General features: G+C 38.0%; 1 pseudogene; it reads left to right on the top strand.

The window, feature by feature from the left end:
- Nucleotides 1-810: 810 nt before the first annotated feature.
- LOC142985874 (uncharacterized) lies at nt 811-4,966 on the top strand (annotated as a pseudogene).
- The last annotated feature ends 5,960 nt before the right edge of the window (nt 4,967-10,926 follow it).

Raw genomic sequence — 10,926 nt, 5'->3', positions numbered from 1 at the left:
GGCGGCTGCGAGCGGTGGAGTGGTGAGCGAAAGCCGTCTGCGATGATTAGCACGCGTGGGGCCGCCGGAGGCCCGCAGCGCTGGTGCCGTGACAAAAACCCTGCCTGCTGCATGCTTGCTTGCATGCTTGCTTGCATGCTTGCTTGCATGTTTGCTAATACATTTATGCTTTAGGATATTATGCTTATAAAAGTTATGCTTTAGAACTTTATGCTTAATTTATTTATGCTTTAGAATATTATGCTTAATCATTATTATGGTTAGGTAAATTATGCTTAAAAAATCATGCGTAAGCTGATATGCGTAATCATATTATGCGAAAATATAATTATGCCAAACAAAATTATGCTAAGTTATATTAGGTTAGGTAGGTAGGTTTTTATAAGCATAATTTACCTAACCATAATAATGATTAAACATAATGTTCTAAAGTATACATTTATTTACGCATAATGATATTAAAACATATGTTTATAGATATAACAATGAAATAATTATTAATACCTAGAATATTAGAGGGGGGTAAGGGGTAGAACGGCACTAACATCTTGACCCAATAGTCATCCTCACCTGCTCGCACTGGTGGTTTCTATAAATAGCCAGTGGCGGCAGCTCCCGGGCTGCCGCGGTGCCCCCTGCTAGATAACGGACGAGGCTCTAGCGACCGAGCAATGGCGGTATAACCACACTCCCGGTCGGGCAACTGGTTGGAAGAGGCTACAACGAGCCTTGGGGTCTAAATAACTCCTGAAATGTTTGGTGTGGAAGGCAAAGGGAAACCACCACACTATTTTTCCCAAGAAAGTCGTCATGAAAAAAGTTCAAAACACGATGCAACGCTCGCCATACGATCCGCGTAGCTACCGGCGCCGTCTTGCGTACAGGGCAGACGGTGTGAAATTGGCTACCGGCCATGCCGATGTGGGAAATCAGGCATTTCATGGAAATCAGACTACTGGAATGTCTTTAGTAAGGATGCGACATAGCCAAAAGATAGGTACTTGGAACGTACGCGGCTTACTTCAAACGGGTAAACTTACTATTGTAGAGAGAGAAATAGCCATCTTAAGATCTGTGGCCTCAGTAAGACCCACTGGAGAGGTAGTGGACACTTCCTTACCGACCAGAACGCTATATATTTTTCTGGGAACGAGGACAAGAGTCTAAACGGAGTAGCCTTTGTCATACCGAAGAACATCAATAACTGTGTTATGGGCTACGAGCCCGTTAATGACCGAGTGCTGAGTATCAAACTCAATGCGAAGTCGGTCATACTGAACATTATACAGGTGTATGCGCCAACTAGTGCTGCGAACGACAATGATTTAGAAAGCTTCTACACAAAATTAGAGGCCACCATGGCAAAAATACCCAAAAGAGAGCCGCTCATTGTCATGGGCGATCTAAATGCAAAGATTGGTGCGAATGCCGATCAGCTTAGTGACTGTGCAGGAAAGTTTGGACTAGGGCAGCGCAACGAGAGGGGAGAGCGCTTGCTACAATTTGCTGCCGAACATAATCTGATAGTATGCAACAGTTTTTTCGAACACCACCGCAGGAGACTTTACACATGGACATCACCAGCTGGTAAATATCGAAACTAAATCGACTTTATCATGATCGGTTCTAGGTGGAAAACGACAATAAGGAATACGCACACTCTACCTGGAGCTGATTGTGGAACAGATCACCAACTGTTAATAGCAAAATTACAGTTGAAGCTTAAAGTCAGAGTTAGCCAGAAAAACTATAAAAACAGCAAGAATTCAACCTACCGATAAGCCTAAGTTTGTTGCTGCACTGGAACAGAATTGGGTACGATGGACCGCAATAAATGTTGAATTGAGTACCCCTGACATACTTTGGACACAGGCAAAAGATATTCTTAAAACATCGGTCAGTGCATCAAAACCACCTGATCTGCCTCGTAAACGGCAACGTTGGATGAGCGACACAACTCTAGCTCTGGTTGAGGAGAAAAGAGCATTGAAAGCGTCGGGAGCTGATGTGAGATGCCTGAATGAAAAATCTGCTTGCATACAAGAGGCATGTAGGCGTGACCGCAACACTCAGCTTCGCAGCATATGTGCTGAAGGCGAAGTTCACGCCGATAAACATGAAACGAGGGATTTATACCAAAAAATTAAAGCGCTAAGTAGAGAGCTATCAAGTAAGACGTGGGCCATTGAGAACTCCCAGGGTGAGATAGTAACTGAGATTGACGCACTATCCGAAACATGGAAAGAGATCTGTCAATCCTTTGTTGAAGACCATTTGTCGCGCAGTTACGGTTCTACGGAGCCTGAAGAGACAGAGAGAGAACCAAGCATCCTCAGATATGAAGTAAGAGCCGCTGTTGCACATCTCAAAAGCGGAAAGGCCACGGGTGGAGACGCCATACCGATTGAAACCATCAAAGCCTCTGGAGAGTATGGTGTCGATATGTTCTTCACTCTATGCAATAAAATCTGGCAAACAGGGACTTGGCCTCGGGAGTGGACCCATACTGCGTTCGTTCCCCTAAACAAAAAAGGTTCCACGAAAATATGCAGCAACTATCGACTCATTGCACTTATATCCCACGCTAGCAAAATTATGCTGCATATTTTAAACTAGCTGACACGCGCAACTTCGCTTGCGTCACATAAGAGAGAATGGGTCAAAATTTTCCCCGTTATTGTAACATTTTTCCCTGTTACTCTGCTCCTATTGGTCGTAGCGTGATAATATATAGCCTATAGCCTTCCTCGATAAATGGGCTATCTAACATTGAAATAATTTTTCAAATCGGACCAGTGGTTCTTGAGATTAGCGCGTTCAAACAAACAAACAAACTCTTCAGCTTTATAATATTAGTATAGATTATAATATTAGTATAGATAGCTGACCCGCGCAACTTCACTTGCGTCACATAAGAGAGAATGGGTCAAAATTTCCCCGTTTTTGTAATATTTTTCAGTGGTACTCTGCTCCTATTGGTCGTAGCATAATGATATATAGCCTATAGCCTTCCTCGATAAATGGACTATCTAACACTGAAAGAATTTTGCAAATCGGATCTGTAGTTCCTGAGATTAGCGCGTTCAAACAAACAATCAAACAAACAAACTCTTCAGCTTTATAATTGTTAGAGTTATAGAGTTATTAGAGTTATTGGATTATGTGGAATTTATTTGAAATTAAAGAAAAGTTTTATTGTACAACAACTGTCTTTTAATGATGCCCACAGAGTAAAAAGAATAGACAAACATTGAAAAAGGCGCGAATTTACACCACAGACTATATAACTATTACTAGTATATTACTTAGTATCTTAGACACAATATAGAAACTGATATTTTAACAATAATATTAGTATAGATTAGTATAGATATGCATAAACATTTGATATTATTATGCACTAGATCCATTTATTTCACGGTAATGCGACGATTATTATGATTTATATTAGTTTTATAGGAAGCTTTGTTGATCTATATTAATAATTCAGCTTTATAATATTAGTATAGATCAGAGACTGAATTCTTACCTTTCTAAGGAAATAGTTCCTGAGCAAGCTGGATTAGTGAAGGGGAAGGGCACCCGCGAGCAGATCCTGACTGTACGCCAAATTATTGAAAAAGCTAGGGCATTCAATAAACCGACATATATTTGTTTCGTTGATTTCTCGAAGGCGTTTGATTCTGTAAAATGGCCGAAACTATGGGAAACTCTCCTAACAATGGGGACGCCAAAACACTTAGTCCACCTCCTGCGACAACTTTACGAAGGCGGATTCGCTTCTGACAGAGCAGATAATGTTTTGTCCAGCTCATTTCATCCCAGTGCTGGCGTACGTCAGGGATGTATTATATCGCCGTTGTTGTTCAACATATATACTGAACTCATTATGAGGATCACCCTTGAGAACTGGGCAGATGGAGTCAACATTGGAGGCATCAGAATATCCAATCTACGTTATGCCGACGACACCACCTTATTTGCGACCAGTCTTGAAAACATGCAAAGCCTTTTGATCAAGATGAAACAGGTTGGTCTCGGATTTGCTTTAAAGATCAACCGCAACAAGACAAAAATAATGATTGTCGACCGCGCCAATAACAACTCGCCAGATCTCACTAAATTTGCAAACTGCGATGTCCTTCAATCAATATGATTGAACGACATCGCAGTTTGTCTATCTGGGAGCACTGGTAACCAACAATGGTGGGTGCGTAGAGGAGATCAAGCGACGAATGGCTATGACAAGGACAGCTATGGACAAGCTCAAGAAAATATGGAGAAGCCGAGATATCACCAAGGCCACAAAAATCCGACTTGTTCGAGCACTAGTTTTTTTTTTTTTTTTTTAGTTTTCTAAAAAAGACAACTCCCGCACTAAGAATTGCTCTTGTGTCGCGGGGACTTTTACAAACATACAAACAACGGACACAAAGCACAACCAGACCCGAAACAATTATTTGTGGATCGCACAAATAATTGTCCCGTGTGGGAATCGAACCCACGACCTCCCGTTGCCGTGGTATCGGCGTGGCGACCTAAACCACTGCGCCACGGAGGCAGTCAACTAGTACTCCCCATATTCCTGTACGCTGCCGAGACCTGGACTTTGAGAGAGAGTGAGAAGAAGAGGATAGACGCCCTAGAAATGTGGTGCTGGAGAAGAATGCTTGGAGTATCGTGGACAGAATTCAGAACCAACGAGTCCATTCTCCATGATCTCGGCATTAAGCAGCGTCTATCCTCCATAGTACAAGCTAGAATCCTCACCTTTTTTGGCCATGTGTCGAGACGCGGAGATATATCTATCGAGCGCCTTGTAGTACAGGGAAAAGTGGATGGCACAAGACCGCGAGGAAGATCGGCGATGCGCTGGACAGACCAAGTCAAGACTGCTATTAATAGTACACTTTATGAGTGTAGACGAATAGTGAAGCGAGCTACCAACCCCGATGACTACGACTGACGACCACGACCACTCTGTCAAGAGTGTAGCGACCAAGAAGAATAATATTAGACACTAAACACGCTTATACAATATTGCTCTAAATAAATTTGTAGGCACTTGATATTGTAGGTAGAACGTTTTTAATTATTTTTTCTATGTAGACGTGTCGTAGTGTCGTAAAACTATTGTGTCACTAAATGTATTATCGCAAAGTTGAAAGAACAATGGCAAGTCTCCATACAAAGTTTTACCTGACATCGTTTTGGAGCGTCTATGAATGAAAAAATGTTAAAACTATAGAGTTTCTTTAACTTAAACAGAATCATTAAGATTTTTGGTTTGAGAGGGCCACAAGAAAAAAATATGATCAATTTTATATTTTGAGGTTATATCATGAAAAAACTTATGTAAATTGCTGTTCTACATTATTTATGTCTAAAAAACAGATTTAGATTACGTGAGAGCAAAGACAATGCATTATTTTACAATTTTGTATAAAAATCTGATGTATATGCAGCAAACAAATGGTAAGTAATGTTAAAAATAGATAGGTACTATACCTACTTTACTAACGTCGATAGTCCATGAGAAAGCACAAGTAGTCGTGAGGGGCAGAGAATTGAGTCCGGGGGCAATGCAAGTCAAAACTGAAGATAAACCAAGAAAGCAATCGTAACACCAGTAGCAAGCAAAGCTAACTAACAAGTTCACAACAAAGTAAGCAACTAGTGATGCTGATAATCAATCATCAATTAATCGATTATTGAAATAATTGAAGTCATAATCGATTATAAAATATAATCGAATTAATTATTTTTAAACGATATTATTAAGATTAAAAACCAAAAAAACTACTGTTATATTGCGACTTACTATTAAAAATATTTTTGATTAAGGAAGTTTTTGTGGATGCTGTAATGATAACGTCAGTGATTACTGTAATGCTATTTGAGGTTTTATTTTATATATTTAAGTACATATTATTATTGCAAACAAATCAAATATGCTAATAAAATTGCTTAAAATAATAAGCTATTATAAATGGATTATTCTTTTCATATTATATATTTGTCATAATCGATCAATCGATTGTGAAAATAATTGATTATCAACATCACTCTAAACAACGGAAGGAAAAAAAAAATTTTTTTAGTGCTGCCATTACACTTTCATCTAATAATACCTGACTGAATACCTGACTGAATACCTGACAACATTAATAATAAAATATGTAACTAAAACACCTATCAATTATATTTGTTATTTTTTTTAGCAAAACCTATGTGATTTGTTTTTAACGTTCACTTAATAATCGTTTTTTGATATTTAAAAACAAAATAATAATTTTGAAACATTTTGTAAGTGGTAATACTGACTAAAAGATTATGTCCACTGGATGTGGACGTATTCAAGTAAAAGTTTATTTTGTAAATAATTTAAGCTAGGCTTTTACCGAAAAAGTTAATTTCATCATAAAAAAGGGCTAAATTAATTACTAACTTTTGCACGTGTCCCATTTGTAGACGCTTCATATAACACTTAGGTAAAAACTTGCCATTGTTCTTTATGTACGTTGTGATTTCCACTTCATAAATATTGTGAATTATAGTTACAAATGGAAAATACATTGCGAATCTTTATAACCAAAAGAGGCGGCATCAAATTAAATGTGGATGGTTTCATCTATGAGAAAAATGTACAAAAGGAAAATGAGTATTATTGAGTGTGTGAAATGCGACGTAATAACAATTATATATGTAACTCTCGATTTATTACGCAATTAAACGACGTCCAACAACATGAAATATTATCTAAGCACATAAAAAATCACAATCATGAACCAAATGCACTAAGAGAAAATGTAAGTTTTTTAAATTTAATAATTCATACATACATATGTACCAAACATATTGGCGGCTAGACTGCGCCATAAACTATTGATACACTACGAAAATTAAATCCGAGTATGAAGCCAATTGTGAGGCTATAACCTCACCTTCCATATCGTGTCATTTACCAAGCAATATTAATCTAAAATAAATTATATACAAGCAAAAGAAAAAAATGGATAGTATAAAAGAACCACAAGACATAGATTTTGAGCTAAATACAGAATGTTTACTTAGAGAATACGACCAGATCATCACTATTGATAAAAAATACGACACCAACAAGAGAATAATAATATTTACTACAAAAAAACTAATTACTTTATTATGCTTGTCTAAGTATGTAATGATGGATGAAACATTCAAAGTTGTTCCTAAGTTTTTTATCAACTTTATACCATACACGGGAATGTTGAAAATATCTCACAAACATTTCCGTGTATATTAGCATTATGCACCAACAAGGACAAAACGACCTATAATTAATTATTTACATCAATTATTAGTGTAGTACTACAATGCAAATAATTTGCATTTATCACCCAGGTTTATATTAATGGACTTGGAAAAAACTGCACAAATCGCTCCTTGAATACAAAAGGGCCACAACTCAAAAAAAAATGAAAATCGTTTTATTGCAAAAATGACACCTGAACCGCCTATATTTTATAGTAAAGAAAAAACCCCCATCATTTTTGCTTATATTATGGCTGCACTGACTTACTGCCCTTTTTGCATTAGCTCACTTTGACAGGTAATGTCAGTGCAAAACAGCCACTTTATGAGTTACGCCCGAAAATTTTACACAAACGCACGTCGGTTGCGTGAAAAAGTGCCACAATCCTAAATATGTCTGTGTTGGACGCAAAATATCAGGTAAGTGTGATTATATTTTACAATGCAAAACTGCCATATTTTGGAAAACGTCCTTTTTGCATTCAAACATTAGTATTTGTTATTTTTTATTTCGTAATATAAAATTGCCATATTTGAAATACGTCCTTTTTGCAATCCAATATTAGTTAAGTATAAATAAATAAATTTAACCCATTACTGTCCCACTGCTGGGCAAGGGTCTCCTCCCGTAATGAGGGAGGGGTTAGGCCTAAAGTCCACCACGCTGGCCAAGTGCGGGTTGGGGACTTTGCATGCCCTCAATAAATGTATTAAACAAATTTTTAGGCATGCAAGGTTTCCTCACGATGTTTTCCTTCATCGTTGGAGCAAGTGATAATTATTTCTAATACACACATAACTTCGAAAAGTCATTGGTGTGTTGCCTCGGATTCGAACCTGCGACCACTGGCGTGGGAGGTGTCAATTTATACCACTCGGCTATCACTGTTAAGTATAGTTATATTTTATAATATAACAGTAGCAAATTTTGAAATACGTCCCTTTTGCATTAAATTATTGTGGAATAAATAATCATTTTTAGCGTGCTAGAATGGGACAGCCAGAAATATGACCGTTTGGCATGATAATAATTTTAGTTTTCGTTTCAATTTTAAAAATAAAATAATACATTTTGATGCAGGCAAAGGCAAGAGGCACCCTGTCCTTTCAAATTCCTCTTTCAGGGGCAAGATCCAACCAGTCCTTTTCAAATGCGTCTTGGTCATCCCGCCATCTCCATTTAAGTCTCCCGCGTCTGCTATGACCATCCTCTGGTATCTAGTTGGTAGATATGCGGGCCCACCTTTCCGAATATATGTGGATAATGTGGCCGGCTAAGTTCCATTTCAGCCAGGCGGTCTTCTCCCCTACATCGGCTATGCGAGTTTGGGAGCGCAGTATAGAATTTCGGACGTGATCTGTACCTCGATTCTCTACCACTATCGACTACCGACAACCGGCTAGCTATCGAAATTTTGACAATTAGAATGTACTGCCAAAATACTTCCTACGACACCCGTCAGAGGCGCTGGTCAGATTTTCATACAAAATTTCTCGATGACAGGTCGGTTGTCGGTAGTCGATAGTAGTTGTGAATTGAGCTACTGTTCTTTTGACGCATAATATACTACGCTCCATCGCTCTCTGGCTCTTTCTGGTTTTCCGTAAGGGACCATGTTTGGGCAGCGTAGGTAAGGACGGGTAGTAGGTAAACATGTCGACGAGCTTTCGCTGCAGTGACAGTATAAGGTTACCCTTCATTAGCTCTTTCCTGGACCAGGATCTCTTTCAGGCACTTGTGACACGTTTGTCCAACTCTTTGTCCCGTCGGTTGTTAAAAGAGGTTATCTGGCCCTAGCAAGTGTACTCGTCGACATAGTCTATGACGTGCAAGTCTACCTCGACCCTACGTTTTGTGTTGTTGGTCATAACCTGGGTTTTTATACGGTTCTTACTTAGTCCAATCTGAAGGTTTGCCGTGCTCAGATCTTTGAGCATTGATTCGAGTTCCGATACCGAAAAAGAGAAGAGGACTATGTCGTCTACAAAACAAAGGTTTGTTAACTGTTTACCACTTACAACTATGCTTTTGATTGCCATAACACCACCAGGCTCCTGAAAATTTCTCTGAGGGTGCTGGTAAATAATTGGGAGATAGAGGGTCTCCCTGTTTCACGCTTCTTTGGATTTGGAATGATATTGTTCTCTATTGCTTTGATGAGTTTGATGTATGAAGGTTCGATTCTACATAGTATCTTTAAGTAGGACTTGGATGGAGTGATGATTCTATGGCGGAATGAGTAATGCTGTCAAAAGCTTTGGAATAATCCACGAATGCTAAATATAAAGGCTTATAAAACTCAAAAACCTTTTCTATTATCTTATTTCTTTAATACTCCTGCTGCCCTCAGTCTACCCGTCACGTTACCCATTGATTGATGATGATGATTGATGTTTAATTTTACTAAATAATGAAAGTTACGCACAAAGTTGATCTCAATAATTTTACTTACTTAATAAAAAGTTAAGATTTTTTAATTTAGATTGTTTAATACAATGTTTTCCTGGTCCATTCAGTTATGGTTTTACTTAGTTATTATTATGAAACTTTTGATACGGTTTTTTTATCAAAAAAGTACAATTAACCATTTTTATTTGTAAAACTTTGTTTAATTTTTGACATATTTTTTATAATATTGGTTCAAATTTTGAATGCAAAAGGGACTTATATGCTTTTTTCTCTTAATAGGTAACAGCTATTACAAAGTCTATTTTGTAGATAGATAGAGCTAAAAAATACGCATCTAATGATATATTAACATCTTATATTTGATAAATAAATATATGAAATGTTATAAAAAAACAGTTTCAAAAATTTGTTTTGGCTCTCCTGTAAAATTTATAGATTTTGATTTGTGGCCCTTTTGTATTGAAGGAGCGATATATGTGCTAGACACTTTTTGAAATTACAACAAAAACGTTTGCCATGCAAATTAAATGTTTGTAAGCCCTAGCCTTTTTTTGCCCAAAGAGGAAATACCAATTTATTTCTACGATTGAAAAAAAAACCATATCTTCTAAATCAGGTTATATAATTATAGCATATTAATGTAATATAACATATTAATATAATATAACATATCGAACAATTTTACTGTTTTTTTTCACTGTAGGAAGCATGAAGCAAGAAAGCATACAGCATGCAAGCAAGCATGCAGGCAAGCATGCTAGCAAGCATGCAGGCAAGCATGCAGGCAAGCATGCAAGCAAGCATGCAGGCAAGCATGCAGGCAAGCATGCACAGCAGGCAGGGTTTCTGTCACGGCTCCGGCGCTGCGGGCCTCCGGCGGCCCCACGCGTGCTAATCATCGCAGACGGCTTTCGCTCACCACTCCACCTAGTCCGTAAGCCAGGCGCTAATTTTCGTCAGTCATTTCCTCTCAGTCGATAATTCGTAAAATGCCTCAGAGAGTCGCATTATGACGCGTTGTAAACGTCAGCTGCGGCTCCGAGGGTGGGTTGAGCAGTGGCAGCCGCCCAAACACGTAAAAAAAAAAAAAATTTAGTCATTTCCTACCGATTAAAAACTTGATCAAATTAAAGTTAAACCAATATTTTGAAGAAATAAAATCGTCAGCTGGTTATACAGTGGTGGATTATACGTCAGCTGGTCACGCAAAGAAGAAAAAAAAA

The sequence above is a fragment of the Anticarsia gemmatalis genome, chromosome W (assembly GCF_050436995.1).
Source record: "Anticarsia gemmatalis isolate Benzon Research Colony breed Stoneville strain chromosome W, ilAntGemm2 primary, whole genome shotgun sequence".
In the NCBI taxonomy this organism is placed as follows: Eukaryota; Metazoa; Arthropoda; class Insecta; order Lepidoptera; family Erebidae; genus Anticarsia; species Anticarsia gemmatalis.
The sequence above is the reverse complement of the archived record's forward strand: the minus strand, read 5'-3'. Positions and strand labels throughout refer to the sequence as shown.